Raw genomic sequence first — 23,219 nt, forward strand, 5'->3', positions numbered from 1 at the left:
TGCCCTTGCACGTATCATAAGGCTATGTACAAGTAGGGAAGGTATGTTATATCGTATTTAATGATGAGAACTTGGTTCACGACAAGTGGCGGGATTGAAATACGCATTGTGAACCCATTTTCCATCTAAATCTAGCAAGGTTGGTCATGTTCTGGATAATAGGTGGGTGGTCACTAGTGGGTGCAACCCTCCAGTGCAACCCACCTGTGGTGAAATGTGGGCTCCATTATGCCCAACTTGGGTGAGCAAGCGTGTTTCAGGTTCCCCATCGTAGTGAAGTCATGTATGTCTGGTATTACCAACTTCTTCGTTCGGTATCGTGCTTTAATGTGATTCGAGCCATAGAATGTCAAAACCAAATGCACCCTAGTAGACATTTATAACCCAAACTATAAATAGCATTTACTCCTCTCCCATTTATTATTTCAGTAAGGGTTGGTGGAGAGGGGTAAAGAAGAGGGAGAAAAGAGGGAAGAGAAGGGAAGGAAGAGTAAGGGAAAGTGTCTCCCCCTTGTTACCAATGCCATACCTTACCATTTCAACGTCGGATAAGTGATCATCGCCTTGAGATCTACAATTTAAATGTCATAACCCCTTGAATTTGGTGAAACCCTCCTATGTGGTCAAATCAAGAGTTAAGAGGGACTCCATGTGATTTCTTTGTATGTTTTAAAGGAGAAGCAACCAAGATTTTGAAAGCATTTTTGTGATATTTGGAGTTGGGTGAAGGATCTTAGGTTTTGGGGTTTCTTGAGCTAAAGGTATGGTTTGTTCCTAAAATCTTGATTTGAACTTAGATCCATGTTGTGTTCATGTGGATGAAGTCTTAAATGTGTGAAAAATGTAGTGGAAACAACCCCCTTGGATTCCCAAGAGGTGGGAAGAAGAAAAGAAGTCAGACAGCAGAACCCGCTAGACACTGGTGGGTAGCATCGGCAGGTAACCAAACCCACCAGTGTGACCCCCTAGTCTTTTTTAGGCTTTGGAGCCTACCGATGGATACCTAGACCCGCTGGTATAACCCATTGGTCTTGGCTAGGCTCTGAGGTCCTACCGACGGGTAGGACCGGTAGGTACCTATACACATCGTAGCACACATCGGTCTGGGGATAGCCCCAGGGTCCTATCGACGGGTAGGACTGATGAGTACCCAGACCAGCTGGGGTGTGTCTGAGTGCTGTCTACTTGGGCAGCTTGCACAGGTGGGTCCTCCTACCCACCTGTATAACCCACTTGTGGTCCAATGAGCTCCGTTCAGGCTCGAACTCATCAATAGCCTCCTTCACGTTATTAAATGCATCGTGACCATGTCTTCATCATTTTTAAGTCCTGGAATGAACGTATTCTAAGTTTCCTTTCTATGTTAGGTTTTGAGACTCTCACTTCGCACGTTTGATCTTACTCATACCGTGTGTGCATATTCTTGTACGAGAATAGGTAAGTGGGGAGAGGGTGTTGATTTTAATTTAGAATGTTTATACATCATCTTCATTTTATATATCATCGTGCCATCTATGAATTCCATCTTCATGCATCTGCTTTGTCTACCGTATGATGCATTTATGAATTGTTATGTTGTATCTTTGAATTCCAAATACTTGTTTCTTGCTTTGGAATTATGACCATGGATTATTCAATTGTGGGATGATGATGATTAGTCGAACATGTGATGAATTACAAGATTAGATGCCATAGTCGGCTTGGAAACGAATGCATTGGTGCACTGTGGGATGAGACATGGAAGCACTATGTAGTCGTACTATCTCATTTAGGACCATGTGATTAGGATTGACATTCCCTCGTGCTATGACCCTTCCCAATAGGGGTTTAGGTGTTGGGTTATCATTGGGGGGAAGTGTCGGTCGCGGATTGCCATGGTGGTTAGAAGTATGCCTGGCTGATCATTAGGACAGTTGAAAATCTTGGTGATATATTCAGAGGGCTAAGCATATTGCATTTATTTTCTTATGTGGTTCGGCCACGATTTACTTTTCTGATGTGGTTCAACCATGATTTACTTTTCTGAGTACTCACGACTGGCCCTCTCCGACAATCCTATGGGTGTATCATGGGATTGAGAACGCGTATCGAACTTGGGGCATACACACACTATGGTTGTGAGTAGCACGTAACCTATGATTTAGTAATGTTGTTTAGGTGGATAGGCCTAAAATGAATCTCATGCATGTAGGTCATTTGAAATGCGATTTCTTGTATGCGTCTTTCTTTCCATTTACTAAGCTAGTGAACTCACCCCTTGTGTACACACCTTTTTAGATGATTTTACAGGTTTCCTGGTAGAAGAACAAGAGTCGGGATCCACTGACGAATCTCTAGTGGGAGATTGGTGGGTTTCGGAGGGATTTGAGCACGGTGTCGAGTGCCCGTGCTAGGGCTGCATTGCGGGGCAACTGTAGCTATTTTCAAACACAACTCTTCTTTTTTATTCTTTTAATGTATTTATCTTTTTGTGCTCTATATATTTAAATTATTATTTCTTGTGTAATTATCATGCCTGCGGGCCTACATATATATACCATATATAATAATTTGGGTATCAAGAGTAAGTGGAGAATTTACAGGTATATATATATGACGAGTCTTCTGTTGAATTATTTTATTATATTTTCATTGTCATTTGTTGCATGCTGTGTTGTGGGTTACTACATCAGATGATCCTGGTGGTTTTTGGGTTACTCAGAGATAACCTAGTCACGAATGGGAATGGGGCGTGACAAGCCACTACCATCCTCCATGACCTTATGCATAAGGAAGTAGAGGTTTACATTGACAATATAATATTCAAATCTAAGGATCGAGATGGTAATGTAACAACTTTAAGGAAATTCTTCCAGAGAATTGATGAATATAAGATAAGACTAAATCCATAGAAATGTATGTTCGATGTGGCTTCTAGAAAGCTTTTAGGATTTATGGTCAGCCAAAGGGGCATAGAAGTAGATCTCTCCAAGATAGAGGAAATCCTAGAAGTGTCACCTCCCAAGATAGAAAAGATATTAGAGGATTCTAAGGGAGGAGTCAATTGGTCGCTTCATATCACAACTAGCAGTTGTGTGTGAGCCCATTTTCAAACGCTCAAGAAAAATCAATCAAAAGATTGCAACTTGCAGTGCCAAGAGACCTTTGAAAAGACAAAAGAATTTTTACCAATTCACCTATCTTGGCACAATTGACTCTGTTAAAAATGTTGTGTGGAATAGAGGAGTCGTGGCCAACAGTCTACTGCAAGCCACGACTCCCCTTAGTAGTATTATAGTCTAACTATAAGTGGTTAGTAAATTAGAATTAGGAGTTAGATTTGTTTCTTATTTTATTGATTTCCTATTCCTACTAGGAGTGTAATTTGCTAGTCTATATAATGAATGAAGCAGGGCAGCCCAATCTCATCGATTGGGACTCCCATTACCCAAATCATCTCTCTCTCTCTCTCTCTCTCTCTCTCTCTCTCTCTCTCTCTCTCTCTCTCTCTCTCTCTCTCTCTCTCTCTCTCTCTCTCTCTTATTCTCTATTATTTACATGGTATCAGAGCTTGGTTCCTAAACTAGTAAATTCGATCTCTACTATCATTAGATAACTAGTAACAACCCCTTTATCCCTAGCTTGACTATTACTGGTTCTTCCTAAGAGCTCCATGATTCCCTAGAGGGGATGGTTTCATTCCCTAGCTTGCTGGTTCTTTGAATGAAAGATTGATTGATTGATATCAATCATATTGTGTGAAGATTTTGCTTAGAGCATTCTTATGAGTGATTACTGGTTAGGTGCATTATTTGATTATTGAAGAACTCTATGGGGAGAAATCGATTATAGTTGTTAGGGTTTTGGCTCTCTACCAAAATCAATTTTGGCCTTATCTATTCATCGCGGTATTATCTTCAAAAATCCTTTTGGGGTTCTATTTAGCATCATATTAAGGACATTCAGTCCAAATTTCAGTAGCATTGGAGCATTGTATACCCAACCGCAGGTATTCTACTAATTTGCCCAAGTTAGGGTTTTGAAATCTGAGTCGATTTCTCTCTGGTTGTTGATTTCATTGAATTTTGTTTGAAGATTTGGTTTGTTCCTTTGTTCTGATTGGTCAGCTACATAAGATTGATCAGTTGTGTGGTCTAAATCCCCTATAAGGAGTTTAGATCGATTTCTCTGATTGCTCTATTTGTGGATCAATTCTTTGGTTCTTGTGTGATTTTCTGTAAATCTTTGTGTATCAATGGCTGACATTAAAGGAAAGAATGTTGTCACTAAGATGATATCCTCATCATCACATAGGATTACAGAAAAGAAGCTTACAGGGGTTGCCAATTTTCAGCAATGGAAGAAAATTGTGCAGCTGATTTTTACTGGTCGAGATCAATAGGGTCATCTAACAAAAGAGAACCCTACTAATGATAGATGTACGTATTTTGGGATAGTTATTGAACTCGAAGGATAACTCCATAGTTGATGTTGTTACTCACATCAATACTATGAAGGAGTTATGGGATTATTGGAATGTTTTGTATTCTGGATAGAACAACCTCTCTCACTTCTATAAACTATCCTAGGAGTTTCATTGGACTGATCGGAATGGTCGGCCTCTAACTGAGTACTTTGCTGATTTCAAGAGAATGTATGAGGAGTTGAATTCTCTACTTCTTATTAGTAGTGATGTGAAGAAAATGCAAAACCAATGGGAGCAGCTCACAATTATGGGTTTTTTGGGAGGTCTTGGGATAGAATATGACTCGGTTCGTTCTCAGATTCTTGGAGATGGTAAGGTGGCACCTCTTGTAGATACATTTTCCCGAGTCCTAAAGGTATCTCGAGAGAAGTCTAATGATTTTACATCAGTGGAAAACTCTGCACTTGCAGCACAAAGTAATAATCGTGGAGCTCCACGTGGTACAGGCAATGGTGGTAATAAGGGAGAATCTACTGAAAACTCTTCAGATAATTCAAGGGTAGTACGCACATGCCACCATTGTGGTAAGCCAGGACACATCCAACGTTTTTGTTGGAAACTTCATGGAAAACCTCCTCAGAAGCAGTTTGCTAATTCAGCTGCAGTTAATGAACCTTCTCAGCTTGAACAATCTGACTGTAAGATGGTCAAGATGACCAGTGAAGAATTTGCACGGTACAATCAGTTTTAGATTCAAGCACCTCAGCCTTTCACTTGCTACTCTCGAGCCGGTGACTGAGTTAACACCGGTTAACTCACAAACCTGCTAGGATCAACAATGCAGTAACTGCAATACAACATACATCTACTAAACTAAGATCAGAGTTATGTTTTCAGCAGAAAACCTGTTCATAATAATACCTATCATTGTTTCCCAAATACTTGATACCCAAATTGAGTTATAAAAGTTAAATACATTTGGGCCCAAAGGCATGATATATAAGCAAAGATATAACAATTTAAGCATCAAGTAATAAAAAGGGAGTACATAAAAAAGAAGCACTCAGGAGTCACAGCTGTTATGTAACATAATCCTCGCTCGTGCAATCGGCACCGTACTCGAACACATCGGGGACCCACCAGTCCTCAGAGGAAAACTCCACGTTGGGGCCTGCCTCCTGATCACCAAGCGGGTAACCTGTAAAATCACCTAAAAAGAGTTGTGCATATGGGATGAGCTCACTAGCCTAGTAAGTGGAAAGGAAGATCACACAAATAAAATCACACAAACAATCACAACATGAATGCACCAATATGCAATTCATTTTAACCCTATTAGCCTAACAACATTACTAGGTCATAGGTTATGTGCTACTCACAACCACAGTGCATGCCCTGGGTACGAGCCACGAACCCATCCCGCGATACACCCATAGGGTTATCGGAGAAGGTCCACCATTGGTACCAAAATTTAAAATGCAAGCCGACTCCCTGAAAATTTAAATGACAAAAAATAAATGGGTGACTCCACCCAAAATAAAAGCAGTACGATTGGTCCTTTAAATATACCACTGGGGTTACCGGCTGTCCTAACGATCAGCTGTGCATACTTCTAACCACTACAGCAGTTCGACAACCATAACCCGATGCTTCCCCCCAATGATCCCCCAACATATAAACCTTTGTTGGGAAGGGTCGTAGCACAAGGGTAAATCACATTCTAGTCACATGTCTCTATATGAGCATAGTACGATTACACAATGATACAACGTCCCATACCACGAGCCACCATTCACACATTTTCAAGCAGACTATGGCATCTAAAACTAGCATGCATATCATGTCCAAATGAGATTCCTCCATCACATACATCGAGACATAATGAATATTCAATCATAACACAACGCATAGCATATTATGTAAATGCACATTCAAATGCATAATATGGCATATGTGATGTCTAGTCTACACACAAGTGACATGATGATATGGCTAGACTAACATATGTTAAATAATGAATAACATTCTGAAATTAAATCAGAGTCAACTCTCCACTTACCTGCAAATGTACACGGTGCTTGTACCCGGTGCGAAAAAGATCCGATGTGTGGGTACACGTATATTGAGTGTAACCTATCATAAACATAATGGTTTATCATTTCATTATTTTGGGGTTAAAATCATCATGTTTGAACACCAAAATCGGGTTTAGAATCATAAATGGTTGTTACCCATCAAATTTGGACCAATTCTAGGAATTCTGAAAAGACAGGTGGGCTAGAGCCAAAGATAGTAGTAACCTGCTGGTTTTAGCCCGTCGGCTACACCAGAGCCCAGAAACTGAGTTCTGGGAACTCAGGTGGGCCAGAACTAGAAGATAGTAGCCCATCGATTTCAGCCCGCCGGTTTCACCGAAGCCCAGAAACTGAGTTCTGGGAACTTAGGTGGGCTAAAACCAGAAAGAAGACTGGTGGGGTAAAAATACCCCCCAGTCTTTAAACAAAATTTTTTCCAACCTCATTCCCAACTTTCCTTCAGCTTAGGGAACTTTTTTGGGGATGATCTAGCTACTCAAATCACTTATCTAAGGTTCAATCATGTACCCTCAACATAGATCTAAGATCAAATCAAAAGAAAATTAAGATTTCTTACCCCTTTCTCAAGAACACCAATGAAACCCCAAATTCCACTTCTTTTGCTTAAGAACCTCCAAATACTCTAAATCTTCCCAACACTCCTTCAAAACCTTCCAAATCATTATACACACCTTCCATTAGACCTTAGATTTGATTATCCATGCAGGATTAGCAAGATCCAAGTGGGTTCTTTCTCAAAAATGAAAAAGAGGGTTTAAGAAAGGGGTTTTCCTAAGAATCTTTAAAATGTGTACAATACCTACCTTAAATTGAAGATCTCGGTGAGCTGATCATTAATCCGAGCTCAAAATACCAAGACCCAGCTCCGGTGAAGCTCTACGGTCGATTTTTCCTTCTTCTTTCGTCTTCTTCTTCCTCTTTTCCTTTCTTCTTCTTTCTCTCTCTCTTTTTTACTCTCCCACCGACCAACTAACATTAATGAGGGAAAAGACAATTAATGTCTCCTCTTTTATACCTAGGCCCCCCAAAATATCTTTTAATTCTCAGATGGGCTATCTTAGGTGGGTATATCTCAGGTGGGTATATCCAAGGTGGGTATATCTCAGGTGAGCTTTAATAGGAATAAACTTTCACATAATATTAGATTACGTTGGAACCCACAAATACTAGTACGTACCTTTACTTTTTGCACATGGCCTTGTGGTGCATGCAAGTGCAAGGCTTGGGTGCAAGCCTATTATTTGTGGGTGTCAACATAATCTTCCCAACACTCCTTCCAAATCCTTCCAAATCATTATACACACCTTCCATTAGACCTTATATTTGATTATCCAAGTAGGATTAGCAAGATCTAAATGGGTTCTTTCCCAAAAATCAAAAAGAGGGTTTAAGAAAGGGATTTTCCTAAAAATCTTTAAAATGTGTATAATACCTACCTTAAATCGAAGATCTCGACGAGCTGATCATTAATCCGAGCTCAAAATACCAAGACCCAGCTCCGGTGAAGCTCTACGGTCGATTTTCCCTTCTTCTTTCTTCTTCTTCTTCCTCTTTTCCTTTCTTCTTCTTTCTCTCTCTTCTTTACTCTCCCACCGACCAACTAACATTAACGAGGGAAAAGAAAATTAATGTCTCCTCTTTTATACCTGGGCCCCCCAAAATATCTTTTAATTCTCAGATGGGCTATCTCAGGTGGGTATATCTCAGGTGGGCTATATCTCAGGTGGGTATATCCCCAACGGATATATCCCAGATGGGCTTCAATAGGAATAAACTTCTACATAATATTAGATTATGTTGGCACCCACAAATACTAGTATGTACCTTTACTTTTTACACATGGTCTCGTGATGCATAAACTTCTACATAATATTAGATTATGTTGGCACCCACAAATACTAGTACGTACCTTTACTTTTTGCACATGGTCTCGTGATGCATGCAAGTGCAAGGCTTGGGTGCAAGTATTACACTTGGTATCCGCTCGGTCATGTTAGGCCAACCCGAGTTCAAGGTCACCCTTGCTACCATATTCCATATGATATTTGTGTCGGTTCTCTCCGATTCAACCCCTATATGATCAAACCAAGTCAATACGGGTAATTAGATTGGGTTTAGAAAGTAGGGTATCACATCATATCTTTCCTCTTCTTATTGTCCCTGGATAATTGATTTAGGCGCATCGGATCACATGTCTGGTATTTCAGGTATATATTCTTCTTTTAAGAAATCCTCTGCTAATGTCACATTGGCCAATGGTTCAATTGTTAAGGTCAATGGTATTGACACTCTTTGTATTAATTTCTCTATGTAGTTATCATCTGTTCTTTATTTGCCACAATTACCATTTAACCTTCTGTTTGTAAGCAAGTTCACACAGGCTTACAATTGTTCTGTAACCTTTTCTTCTGACTCAAGTGTTTTTCAGGATCTTACGATAAGGAAGATGCTTGGTAGAGGTCGTAGAGTTGGGAGACTGTACATTTTTGAAGGCATTTCTCCTTCTATAGCCTGTTCGGGTACTCTAACTCCTCTTCAGGTTCACTACTAGTTGGGTCATCCGTCTTTACAAAGTTTACAAAAACTTGATCCTAGTTTTAATTCTCTTTCTATTTTAGAATGTCAGTCGTGTTAGTTTGGAAACTACATCATGTCAGTTATTCTCCTTAGGTTAATAAATGGTCTACGTCCCCTTTTGCTTTGGTTCACTCGAATGTATGGGGTCCTTGTCCTATGAGATCCAAGTCGGGTTTTAATTATTTTGTTACCTTTGTTGATGACTATTCCAAGATGACCTGGATTTATTTAATGAAAAATATTTCTGAGCTATTTGCTATCTTTTGTGCATTTGTTGCTGAAATTCAAATTCAGTTTAATGTGACTATCAAAATTCTACTAATTGATAATTCAAAAGAGTATTTTTCTAGTCCATTTTTTTAGTTTATGGCTGGTTGTGGTATGATACATCAGTCTTCTTGTTCAAATACTCAACAAAATGGAGTAGCTGAAAGAAAGGATCATCATTTAATGGAGGTTGCTCGGTCACTTATGTTTGAAATGAAGGTAGCCAAATACTTTTGGGCTGATGCTATTCTCACTGCTTGTTATCTTATTAATCTTATGCCTTCCTCTATTTTGTGTGCTAGTATTCCTCATTCTTTATTATTTCCTTCTGACCCACTTTTTGTTCTTCCCCCTCGAGTATTTGGATGTGTTTGCTTTATTCGTGATCATCATTCAAGTTTGTCAAAGTTAGATCCTCGAGCTCTTAAATGTCTCTTTTTAGGTTATTTATACACCCAAAAGGGATATCGATGTTATTCTCCTATTCTTCAAAAATACTTTGTTACTACTGATGTGTCCTTCTTTGAGTCCACACCCTATCCAAATGAGTCATTTGTTTTGTTTAAGTTGGATGACGATCTTTCACTTTATGTTATCCATCATTCTACTCCACAGGTTGCCACAGAAAAAGAGTTGCCACCACCACCTGCTCCTCCACCAGTTGCTCCATAGGTTTATACTCATCATGTTCAAGAAGCATCAGCACCCCCTCTCTTTATGGTACCTACCTCATCATCCTGTCTATGGATCTTACTCCAAGTATTCCTTTCTCTAATTTAGATTTTCCTATTGCATAACACAAGGGTGTTAGGAGTTATACCTAACATCCTATTGCTGATTTTGTGTCTTATTTGGGCTTGTCATTGTCTTTTTATTCCTATCTTTCCACTATTTCTTGTCATTCTATTCCTAAGAATCTTGTAGAGACATTATCTAATCCTGGCTGGAGGATAGCAAAGGAAGACAAATTGCTTACTTTGGAAGAAACCCAGACTTGGGATCTTATACCATTGCCTCCTGGCAAGAAGGCCGCTATTGGCTGTCATTGGGTTTATGTGGTTAAGGTTAATCCTAATGGTTCTCTTGCCCAATTGAAGGCTCGATTGGTCGCAAAGGGGTATGCCCAGGTTTATAGTGTTGACTATCTAGATACCTTTGCCCCTGTTGCCAAGTTGGCCTCTGTTCTTGTTTTGATTTCTCTTGTGGCTTCATCTCATTAGCCATTATTTCAGCTTGATGTGAAGAATGCATTTCTTCACAGTGATTTGCATGAGGAGGTGTATATAGAGCAACCTTTAGGGTTTGTTGCTTAGGGGGAATGTGGAAGGTGTGCAAGCTCAAGAAGTCCTTGTATGGGCTGAAATAGTCTCCTCAAGCATGGTTTGGTAGGTTCACTGATGTGATTTGTACATTTTGACTGTCAAGATGTGACAATGATCATTTTGTGTTCTATCCAAAATCTAATACAAAGTGGATATTTCTGGTTGTGTATGTTGATGACATTGTTATTACCGGAGATATTTTAAAAGAATCCAAAGTTTGAAAGCACATTTGCAGCAACACTTTCAAACTAAGGATCTAGGAAAGTTGAAGTACTTTCTAGGGATTGAAGCTTCTCAGTCAAGGAAAGGAATTTCTCTGTCTTAGAGAAAGTATGTCTTGGATTTACTTTCAAAAACTGGTGTGTTAGGGACCAAACCTCTTGACACTCCAATGGATCCAAATGTGAAGCTTAAATCTGAAGGAGGTGATGTGTTAGAAGATCCTGAGAAATACAGGAGGTGGGTGGAAAAGCTGAATTATTTGACTATAACTCGACCTGACATTGGTTTCCCTATCAGGGTTGTGAGTCAATTGTTTTCCTCCCCACGAACTTCACATTGGGATGCTGTTGTTCGTATTCTGAGATATCTTTAGAAAGCTCCAAGACGTTGTCTATTGTAGTCTGATCATGGACATAATCATATTAAAGGTTTCTGTGATGCTGATTGGGCTGGTTCTCCTATTGATAGGAGATCAACTACAAGATACTGTACTTTAATTGGTGAAAATATTGTGTCTTGAAAGAGCAAGAAACAGGCTATTATAGCAAGGTCTAGCACTGAGTCTGAGTATCATGCTACGGCTCATGTTACTTGTGAGTTGATGTGGGTAAAGCAGCTTTTGATGGAACTTGGGTTTGAGTGTACTTCTTCTATGTAGTTGTGGTGTGATAACCAAGTTGCAATTCATATTGCGTCAAATCCAGTGTTTCATGGGAGTATAAAACATATTTGAAATAGACTATCATTTTGTCCGAGAAAAATTACAACAAGGAGTGATTTCTACAAGTCATATTGCAGATGTTTTCACTAAGTCTTTGGGAAGTGGTAGAGTGGACTATATTTGTAACAAGCTGGGCATAATTAACATCTACGCTCCAACTTGAGGGGGAGTGTTAGAAGTGTTGTATGAAATAGAGAAGTCGTGGCCAGTTGTCTAGCGCAAGCCATGACTCCCCTTTGTAGTACTCTAGTCTAACTATAAGTGGTTAGTATATTAGAATTAGGAGTTAGATTTCTTTCTTATTTTATTGATTTCCTATTCCTACTAGGAGTGTAATTTGCTAGTCTATATAATGAATGAAGTAGGGTCTCATTGATTGGGACTCCCATCTCTCTCTCTCTCTCTCTCTCTCTCTCTCTCTCTCTCTCTCTCTCTCTCTCTCTCTCTCTCTTTTATTCTCTATTGTTTACAAACTCCAAGATTAAATTTATTAATATATGTTTCGATACCGAGGGAGTAGTGAGAGCAACGTTGACACAATACAGTTCAGAAGGAAAGAAAGAACAAGCCATATACTATCTAAGCAAGAAGTTCCTAAATTATGAAGTCAATTACTCCATACTAGAGAAAACCTGCATGACACCAATTACTAGATCTACAATGGGAAAGCATAATAAAAGTTCCAAGGTAAATTGCACCCCTATTAGTCAACTTAGGGCCTCTTTGGTATAATTTTTCTTTTTGATTTTTGTTTGCAGAAACAGTTTTTTCTGCATTTGGTAGGAGTTAGGGCGGTTAAATCTATTCAAAAAAAATTGAAAAAACACAAAAATAAAAAAGAATTGAAAGTCATTTTTGATTTTTTGTTGAAAACCATTTTCAGTTGTTTATGTGCTGAATGTTAAGAATCCTTAATATGCATGTCCTGCAATGGATAAATTCTGAGGTCATAATGGTAAAATACCATATAAAATAGCTTTAAAAGCTAATCCTTTCCCAAAACCCTCACCTACCTCTCTCATCCCTCGTCTCTCTTGTCCCTCATCCCTCACGGCTCCTCTTTTATTCCCTACGATTCTCCATTACCTCTCACTTGGGTAAGTCTCTCTCTCTCTCTCTCTCTCTCGCTTGCTCGATGAGTGATTTGATTTCTGGATTTTATTTTTCAGATTCTCACAAGTTGTTCGATTCTTTGGGAAACAACAAGCATTGCATTTAATCTGGTTATTCATAGGTAAGTATCTCTCTGGACGATAGAGGGCTGGGGTTGGACCTTGATCAATTGAAAGTCGTTAACAAATTTATGTTTTCGTTCCCCTTCTTGAATGCTACAATCAGACTTCTTGTTCTTCTTTTGTTTCAGTGTTTCTCTTTTTTTGAACCAAATCTTTTACATCACTGGGATACTTCCTTTACTTCCTTTCATCATGGTTTATAGCTACATGCAATTGTGGAAGCATAGAATTAATTAGGGTACATATCACTTACAGTACCTTCTCTAAAGTAGAAAAGGAACATGCAAGAGCGTGGTTGTGGCTTTGGGTAGCCTCTTAATAATTCACAATGTGCATTGTGTACTTGGCCCAATCCCTTAAAGTCTTCAGGTTCAGTTAAATATTAGGAAGTAGGGTCGACCACTTAATATTAGAAAGCCCAGGGACTCATTAAAGGGTTGGGTAACTGGTAAGGTTGTATATCTAAGAGGAGAAAAGAATATGAATGAGATAAGGAAGACAAGGACAAGCCTTGCTTTGCTCTCTCTCTCTCTCTCTCTCTCTCTCTCTCTCTCACACACACACACACACACACATTCAAGTAAATTATAACATAAGGGGGCTTGGAGGGGTGGGCTGACTAGCTTAGTGCCATTGCTGCTTGGCACAGGGCAGAATCGTTGGGTCAAAAGGCCTCTTATCAAGCTACTCCACAAAAGGTACAATAGCTTTATATTCAGCCAAGTCTCCTAGAGTTGAGTTGGGTTGGATTGCTTAGACCTTAATATTGTTGTACATCATGATGACTCCTATTGTCTTTCAATCCCTACTATGTCTAATAGTATGCTCATGTCACACCGTGCCAAAATTGGCCAAGGTATGCGGCACTGGACACCCTCATCCAGTCAACCTAACTCTCCATGATCACAAATGCAGTGTCTTAATTTCACAAATGCCATCAAGACCACAACTAAAATTAGAGTATGCTAAATAAGTCATACAAATATCACTGGTGATGTACTAAAGTGACAAATTACAGATATACAAGATTTGTCTGTTAACAAACCACATGTGTAAGATTTACATCTTACATATTTCATCAGCATCTTGGTGTCTCATAGACACAAACCTCACGTCCGCTACCAGAGTTCATCCTGCCTCATCTGGAAGGATAAAGGAGACGGGTGAGCACGAGAATGCTCAATAAGGGGTGGGGGGCAAGCAAGCGCACACGACATAAGATGCAGTGTAAAATACACATAGATATATAATGTATATGAATCTATTAAGAGCAAGCACACACAACATAAGATGCAGTGTAAGTTCCACACAGACTGATGCATATGAATCCATTTATTTATTTTCCTATTTCCATTGCTAGGTCCATCATATGGTATAAGTGCTATGCAGCATAGGTGGCATTCCCTACCCTGTACGTTGGGCCTTAGGAATACAAGCCCGCTGCAAGTGAAAGTCTGCAGGTCCCAGAATCCTATACATCGGTCACCCCGCAAACCTCCAAAGGTAACCCCAAACAAGTAGCCATGGTCCTGGAATCCTACACATCGATCACCCATGCTCTGAACTGCCATGGTCCCGGAATCCTACACATTGGTCACCCATGCAGTGAATAGCCATGGCCCCGAAATCCTACACATCAGTCACCTGTGCTATTTCCATCTCGGAGTACAATACTTCGTACTCTCAATAACATACCACCCTTTGGGATTACCTAGTACCTAACCCCCTATTTGCAAGGGGTGTAGCACCAGGGTTTGTGAATCCTAACTATGTATTCTATATACTTCCATATCACACAACAATGGCCATCACTATCATACTGACCTCTAAGCCCACAGTACCAAAAATGCACCTCGGCCACACCGTGCCTCAGACCATCAATGTTACAATCATTTTCACTCATCATACATCACACATCCTCTGACCTCTAGGCCCATAATACCGGACAGAACCTCGGCGACACCATGCCCTAGGCCGCCAGAGTCACAATCATAACTATGCCACTGACCTCTGGGCCCAAGGTACTGGAAATGCACCTCGGCCACACTGTGCCCCAGACCGTCAATACCACAGTTAAAACTGTGGACCACATCCATATAGCCACATTCCGTATTCACAACATACCATCACATAATCACAATGGCTTACCTTACTTACCTTTGCAATCCAAAAACTTGTCCACAGTCTTACTAATCCATTTTCACAAGGTAACCGATACTAATAGCAACAACATGCATAGCAGCAACATAACAAATCATACATACACATAATTCATGCAAAAATAGAAAATAATGTAGAAACACTCTATAAAATAAAGTCAAGCACTCCTCACCTTGTTACCCAAATTACAGTTGTTACTGTTGAGTTTCCGTCACCGTGTATCCTTTGCCGGGTGATTTAGGTTCCTAAACCAATGTGTATCATTCTATCAACATTCATAACATATTTACATCATAATTATTGTCAAACTAGATTAGATAGGGTTATTTTTGTCTCTACCCTTTCTGTTTAGGCTCACTTTAGGGTCCCTTTTCACTCCTGTAGTTGGGCACACTGTCCCTTTTTTAGGTATTTAATAGATCCTTAGTAGGCCCAATGAGTTTCATATCAGTTCTGAAACCATTTCAGTTTCTGGGAGTCTAATCGGTTGGAGACTTCCGGCACAACCGGCCGGCCTATAGTCTCCCGCCGGTAGACCAAATTTCTGCAGAAATCAATTCTGCACCTTCTCTATTGATTATCACCTCTATTTTGGCCATCAGTCCCTTGTTTCTATGCTGTAAGCTCACATCAGTGAAGGTATCACCTCAAATTCACTATTTTCTCAGTCCACCATTAATTTATTTTCAACTGACTAATTATAATTACCTATTTCAGAAGAGCATTTCAGAATCAGACCTCAAAGTCACATGATTACATCAACATAGGTGACATAAAATCAAACTATCAAAATTTAACCTCCAATCTAAGATTGCATGCTTGTATTTCACCATTAATCTTATTTTACATGTGAAGGATCAAACCTAAATCACTTGCATGCACCATTAGAATCATTAACAGTAAAAATCCATGTCTTAAAACCTTTAAACAGTAAAACTAAAATGGGATTTCAGTATCCAAGTTCTTAAATTTGATGATCACACCTCAATTATGCAATGGATGCATAAATTTACCATCAATTTCTCCTTGCATGTGTTCTTAGTCCTTAGAATAGTAAAATGAAACTAAAATTTCATTTCTTTCTCATGTAATTTTACTATTTTAAGAGCTTAGTAAGGATTCTCATATCATTGTCTCTAATCAGCCATGGTCTTGGCTCCAATAATGAAATTCTGTCATACACTCTTCATACATTTCATCAATCCCTCAAGAATCCAAGAATTTAGACTGCAAATAGTAAAGATCTTGCTGTAATTTTAAAACTTTCTTCCCATGCACAGAAATGGCTTATACCCTTTTATTTTTCTGAAATTACTTACTATTACAGATTAGCATAAATAAGAGATGATTACATTGTAGCTGAACCCTCTATCAAAGACCTAAGAACTAAAATCTCCAGCCGAACCTCCTTATCTTCCCTTCTCTTCCCTTCTCTTCTTCTCTCTACTTTCTTCTTCTTGCTGTCCAAAATTTGCGAAGGTGAGAAATGGGCTTACTATGGTCGGTGGAGGCAATTTATTGCCCCACTAACACCCCCTTAGTGGCCTACTAACATAACCCCTTAGTGACCCATTAACTTATATACTATATAATATATTATATAATATATTATAACATATGTATAAGTAAACCCTTAATACTTATACTATATGATTTAAAATTTCAGATTTATACATTATATACCCATATTAAATTACACCTTCTAATTTCATTATTTAACTTATTGTAATATATCCACTACCTTATAATATATATATATATATATAATATTATATGTTCATATATAAAATATTATATGTTCATATATATATATATATGTGTGTGTAGATGGTACCATATGACCTAAATTACTATTTTTTTAATACTTATAGGTACCCATTTTTACTTTATAATTTTTTATTTCATTATATTATTATACATCCTTTTTAGTCACATCAGACCCATAGAAATAGGTCCACATATCAAGACTCCTAGAATGGGACCCATTCGGTCAAACTTCACCATTCTATCCAGTCAACAGGCTAGCCTGTCATTTCCAGAACTCTCCAGCCTGTTGAGCCAGCTTTTCTCTTTTAGGGCCTGTTTAGTCCATTTTTATTACTAAACCTTATGAAAGGTTAATAAATACCTGTTGGCACACTTTTCTTGTTGTTTCTTCCAACACTGTTGGCAGAAGGCACAGGTACATGTTGGATCATTCTTTCCTTCCTAGCACTCCACTGCAGCCAACCAAGCTAGTGTTGGCCTCTCAAGCCTGTTACTTTTTCTTGTTCACAGTCATTGTAAAAAGGTGGGATTTGGAGTGTTACAGCTTAGGTTTGCATTCATATATTTATTATACCGAGTACTACTAACTATAGTTTAATATTCCATGTTTGCTTTCAGTGTGTGTTTTTCTGTGTATTTCATAGTTGATGATGGAATACATGGTTGGGAAGGAAGAGCCCAAAAGGTAGAACCAGTCTGAGACTCTCTGTATTGATATTTTTGGGCAAAGTCCATTTGCTACCAATCTCTATTTATTGTGTACTTAACAATCAGTGGGACTTACTTAGTGTACTTTGGTTGTATTAATTTCTTAAAAAAAAAAAAAAATCTATGGATGGACAGCCAATGGGAGTCCACACCAAAGCATCAATTAGGCGTGATTTCTAGCTCTCATTTGGGGCAGGGCAATTATTTTACCCATCTTGTGTATGATGCTGACACCACATTTTTAGATATAATCCTTTTTCCCATAGTTATAGAAATCATTATGCCCATTAGCATACCAAACCTATTTCTTATTCTACAAACTATTTGTCTAGTTGTTACCAAACAGTTTTTAGTTTTTACCAAAATGCTTTTTACTAATGATTTTTGTTAAATAGGTAAAAATAAAAAAAGAAAAATGATACCAAAGAGGGACTTAATCCCGAGGCTTCTATAGACCATGTTTTGTATATCCACTGGTAGATTTATTGAAAATGACTGATCTCTTGACAAAATTAACTTTCTAACTAGACAAATCTTGAAACAAATTAAGGATAACATGCAATGTAGATACACAATTTTTAGTAGCCTACAAAAAATAAAAGCATAATCTATAAAAAGAAAGTGGGAAAAATCTGGAGCAAGTTGTCCTTATTTTCAAACCCCTAAACAAATTTAATTCCTTGTGAACATTCAATAATCGGGACAGACATTTCGTATCCTTAGGCTCTCTTTGGCATAGTTTATGTTTATTACTTACTTATTAATAATCAATTAAAATAATAATCGTTTGGTTACTAGAATTATGGACTACAAACAATAATTTTTTGGTTACTACTAGATATAATAGATTATATTGGCATGCCTAGTGTATAATACATTATGTAATGTTGTTCATTCTTAGTTGCAAGCCAAGGATATTCAATTAAATCTGGAATTGACCGAATCCAACCTATTACCAGCCAATCTAGATTTGTGAATCCATAGGGTTTTTAGGGATAGGGAGGGAAAGGCCAACCCAATTCCAACGAATCCAATTGGTCAATCCATAGGATTTCTAGGGTTTGGGGGAGAGAGAGGCGAAGGGATGAAGGTGCAAAATTGTTGTATGATCTTTTTTTTTTTTTTTTTTTTTTTTTTGTGATAAAGGTTCAATGTTCTTAACGAGTTTCACTAAAGGATTGGACTCTATTTGAAGGGATTTTTATAAAAATATGCAAATTGACCCTTTTACCCTTAGTTTTGAGCCATTAAAATATGTGCTTCATTAATGGTTTAGCACCTAAACAATAATAGTCGCTTTATCCCAATAAATTATAGGGTAATTTACAACGCCACCCCCTGGAGAATGCCACAATTATAAGAACACCCCTTTTGTTTCACCAAATTAGACTCAGACCCCCTGCCATTAGTCACTGTTAAGGAATATACCCTATTTTCTGATGTCAACAATAATATTTTATTTTAAATACCAAAATGCCCTTAATAAATATGAAGTACCTAAAATACCCTTGTAATAGTTACTATTTCTATCACCCAAATCTATCCCCCAAATAGATAGATTGGTCCCCATTCCACCAACGATCGTTCATAGCAGTGGTGACAGATAGTGATGGACGGCGACCGGCAAGACCTCGTGGCGACCAGGCGAAACTAGCCAGGCAGGTAGATAGCATCTTTTCACCCTTTTTTGAATTCAAATTTCAAAAGAAACCAGTTAGGCAGATAGATATTTCCAAGTCCACATTCCACCGGCGATCGTTCATAACGGTGCTCACATTTTCTCAATTCCAAAATTTTGGTGGTTGTTACAATTTGCAGTTGGCATTTGTTGAAATTGTATATTGGCATTCACTTTAATGAGTGTACAATGGTACTCTTATATAGAGATTATAGTTATTGAGTTATAAACAAACTCTATGATCACATGTGGGAGACTCAAACTCTAATATTAATGGGGTAGGACTCTATTAACATATGTGAGTAATGGACTGAAAGTCTATTATCACATGTAAGAGTCCTATTCCAACTCTGCTATCTCATGAGGTAGTCTTGGACTGCAAGTAGTCTCTAGAGTTTGTGCTCACTAAAAATGCCTACAATGTAGGAGAGGTTGTTGAGTGTGAGTATGACTCTAGAGGTTGAGTTCGAGTGGGACGCTAACTGTCCTGATACACCCCCTCAAGGTGGGGATTTGAATGGTCGAATCCGTAGCTTGTCCCGTAGAAAGGTTAACCGTGTAGAGCTGAGAGCTTTGGTAAGGATATCGGCTATTTGGTCATGTGTTGAAATGAACTGCACTTGAAGTTCCTTGGAGGCGACTTTATCACGAACGAAGTGGAAGTCAATTTCAACATGCTTGGTACGAGCATGAAAGACCGGATTGACTAAAAGGTAAGTGGACCCAATGTTGTCACACCAAAGAATGGGTGCAATGGGAACAGGGATCCCTAACTCCTCAAAGAGAGAGCGAAACCAAGTGAGTTCGGCGCAAGCATCAACCACTGCTTTGTACTCAGACTCGGTGGAGGAGCGTGCAACTATCTTCTACTTCTTAGAGGCCCAGGAGATCAGATTAGGACCCATATAGATGGCATAGCCTCCTGTGGATTTGCGATCCGCACTGTCACCAGCCCAGTCAGCATCAGAGAATGCTTGTAATTGGAGGGAACTAGATTTGGAGATGAACAACCCATGATCCTTGGTTCCTTGGAGATAGCGTAGAATCCATTTGACTAGTTTCCAATGGTCTTCGGAGGGGGCATGCATGAACTGGCAGGCATGGTTCACTGAATAAGCCACATCAGGCCTGGTGAGGGTGATGTATTGGAGAGCACCGATAATGGAGCGATACCTGGTGGGGTCCGAAAGAAAGACACCCCCTGTGGAAGATGCTGCAAAGGTGGTGGCCATGGGAGTAGTGACGGGCTTACAGTCAGTTATGCCAGCCCTCTGGAGGAGGTCAGTGATGTACCGGTGTTGAGAGAGGAGGACACCATCAGACCGATATAGGGCTTCAATACCAAGGAAAAAGCTGATACGACCAAGATCCTTGATAGAGAATTCTGAAGCAAGCTGATGAAGGAGAGTCTGAACATGAGTTGGTTGGTTTCCTATAACCAAGATGTCATCGACATAGACAAGGACATATGTGACAACAGAGCCCTGTATGTAGATAAATAGTGATGTGTCGGTTTGGGATGACCGAAAATCAGAGCGAGTGAGGAACTCAGTTAACTTGTGAAACCAAGCCCTAGGAGCCTGTTTGAGCCCATAGAGGGACTTGTGGAGGCGACAGACATGATTAGGGTGCAGGGCATCTTCAAAACCCTGGGGTTGAGCCATGTAGACTTCCTCAGATTGAATACCATGCAAGAATGCATTCTGAACATCAAGCTGACGAACAACCCATCCGTTAGATATGGCCAAGGAGAGGACCATTTGTATGGTAGTAGGTTTGATGATAGGGCTAAAGGTCTCATGATAGTCAAGACGAGGTTGTTGATGAAATCCTTTAGCAACTAAACGAGCCTTATAGCGCTCAAGGGAGCCATCTGCCTTCCGTTTGATGTGGTACATCCACTTGCAGCCAACCAGATTCATAGTTTCCCTGTAAGGCACAAGAGACCAAGTACCATTACGTAATAAAGCATTAAATTCATTAGACATAGCAGAACACCAATGAGGAACCTTGTGGGCCTGGGAGAAGCATGTAGGCTCAGCCGGGTCAGGTGAGGTGATGGTAGAGAGGGTCAGGGGGTCAGCATAGAGATCGTGTAGGGTTCTGGTGCGATGGGGTGGGGTGGTAGAGGAGTCAGGGTTATGGCCGGTTAGGGTTAGGTGAGGTGAGAAAGGAGGGGATATGGGAGAGGGTGGTTCAGGTAGGGGCGGTTCTGGGGTGGCAAGGAGAGAGATGGGTGGGTTTGCGAGGGTAGGCGGAGGGCTAGGGTGAGGTTGAGGGGTAGGTATGTTAAGTGCAATGCCCCACGGGGGAGGGGTAGTAGGAGGGAGTTGGGTTGAGGAGGATGGTGGTGCAGTGTGAAATGTGAAAGTAGATTCGTCAAATTTGACATGGCAAGATATGTAGATACGACGGGTGATGAGATCCATACAACAATAACCATGATGGAAAGGGCTATATCCTAAGAAAACACATGAGGCAGAACGGGGGGTTCAACCTTGTGATGATTGTAAGGACGGAGCCATGGATAACAAAGGCATCCAAAGATTTTTAGAAAAGAGTAGTCCGGAGAATTGCCTGTAACTAACTGATGGGGGGATTTGTTACCTGTGACAGAGGAGGGCATGCGATTGATGAGAAAGACCATGGTTTCAAAGGCATAATCCCAGTAAGCCTGGGGAACAGCTGCATGGGATAGTAGGGTAATCCCAGTTTCAGCAATGTGTCTGTTACGACGTTCAACTATTCCCTATTGCTCATGAGTATGAGGGCAAGATAACCTGTGTTGGATGCCCAACTTGGCAAAGTAAGATGGGAGAGTACGGAATTCTCCCCCCCAATCAGTTTGAATGACCTTGATGGAGCGAGAGAACTGACGTTCCACCAAGGCCTGAAAAGTACGAAAGGCAGAGTAAACATCAGACTTCAACTTTAAAGCAGTAAACCAAATATATTTAATATGGTCATCAACAAATATAACAAAATAACGATTCCCATTTGAAGAAACTATGGGGTGGGGGCCCCATACATCACTAAAAACCAAATCTAAAGGAGAGGAACTACGAGTACTAGTTTTATGTAGTGACAATCTACTAGCTTTGCCCATTTGGCAAGCAGAACATAAAGAAGGAGACTTCACGAGCTGATGACCAGGTAACATAAGACGAAGGACACGTTCATGAGGGTGCCCTAAACGATGATGCCAGCGACTAAAAAATGAGGCAGAGGCCAGATTGGCATAAGGTGATGCTGGAACGAAATAGAGACCATGCTTACTGTGTCCAGTGAAGAGGGTTTGATTGGTCTTCAGATCCTTCACAGAGAAAAAGGAAGAGTGAAACTCAAAGTAAACATTATTGTCACGGTAAAATTGCTGAACATATAACAAAGAACAAGTGTGAGTGGGAACATGTAAAACAGTAGAAAGAGAAAAGGAATGAGAGGGAGAAGAGATGGAAGCAGTGTCTATGTGAGATATAGGAAGGCCCTTACCATTACCAACCACAAGTTGGTTATTACCTGTGTATGGATCATAGGAGGAGAATTGGGTTAAGTCAGGGGTGGAATGGTGGGTGGCTCCAGTATCAGGGATCCAAGAGGTGGTGAAGGATTGTGGAGGTGTGGGGTGATGGAGTGGAGGTGAGATCGTAGGGGATTGAGGAATAGGGAAGGGTGTAGTATGGTAGGCGTTGGGTTGAGGTGATGGCCGATTGTAGGGATGGGGAGGGATAGGTAGAATGGTGGCTCTAGTAGGTCCCTGTGGGTGGTAGTAGCAAGTGTCTGTCTGATGATTAATGCATCCACAAATTGTGCATGGATTGTGAGCGAATGCATTAGAGCGACCAAATCCACTAGCACGACCACGACCATGGCCTCGAGAGGAGCTTGTACCACGACCACCAGTGGAAGGAGGACCTCGACCTTGGTGAGTGACATGGGCTGATGCATCGATGGCAGGATCAACAATGGGAAGGCGTGAGTGGAGAAGGTTCTCGTGACTCATAAGGAGACCATGCATGTCGGTGTAGAAGATGGGCTCCTTTTGTGCCATCATAATGGAG

General features: G+C 39.9%; 1 long non-coding RNA gene across 1 annotated transcript; it reads right to left on the reverse strand.

Annotated features, from left to right (window-relative positions):
• Positions 1 to 5,271: 5,271 nt before the first annotated feature.
• LOC122092860 lies at positions 5,272 to 8,078 on the reverse strand. Its single transcript, XR_006144354.1, has 5 exons — positions 7,938 to 8,078; positions 7,305 to 7,470; positions 7,058 to 7,151; positions 6,465 to 6,538; positions 5,272 to 5,615 (listed from the first exon to the last, which is right to left on the reverse strand). It is a non-coding gene; the product is annotated as an uncharacterized LOC122092860 (long non-coding RNA).
• Positions 8,079 to 23,219: the final 15,141 nt, after the last annotated feature.

This window comes from Macadamia integrifolia, chromosome 11 (assembly GCF_013358625.1).
Source record: "Macadamia integrifolia cultivar HAES 741 chromosome 11, SCU_Mint_v3, whole genome shotgun sequence".
Classification (NCBI taxonomy): Eukaryota; Viridiplantae; Streptophyta; class Magnoliopsida; order Proteales; family Proteaceae; genus Macadamia; species Macadamia integrifolia.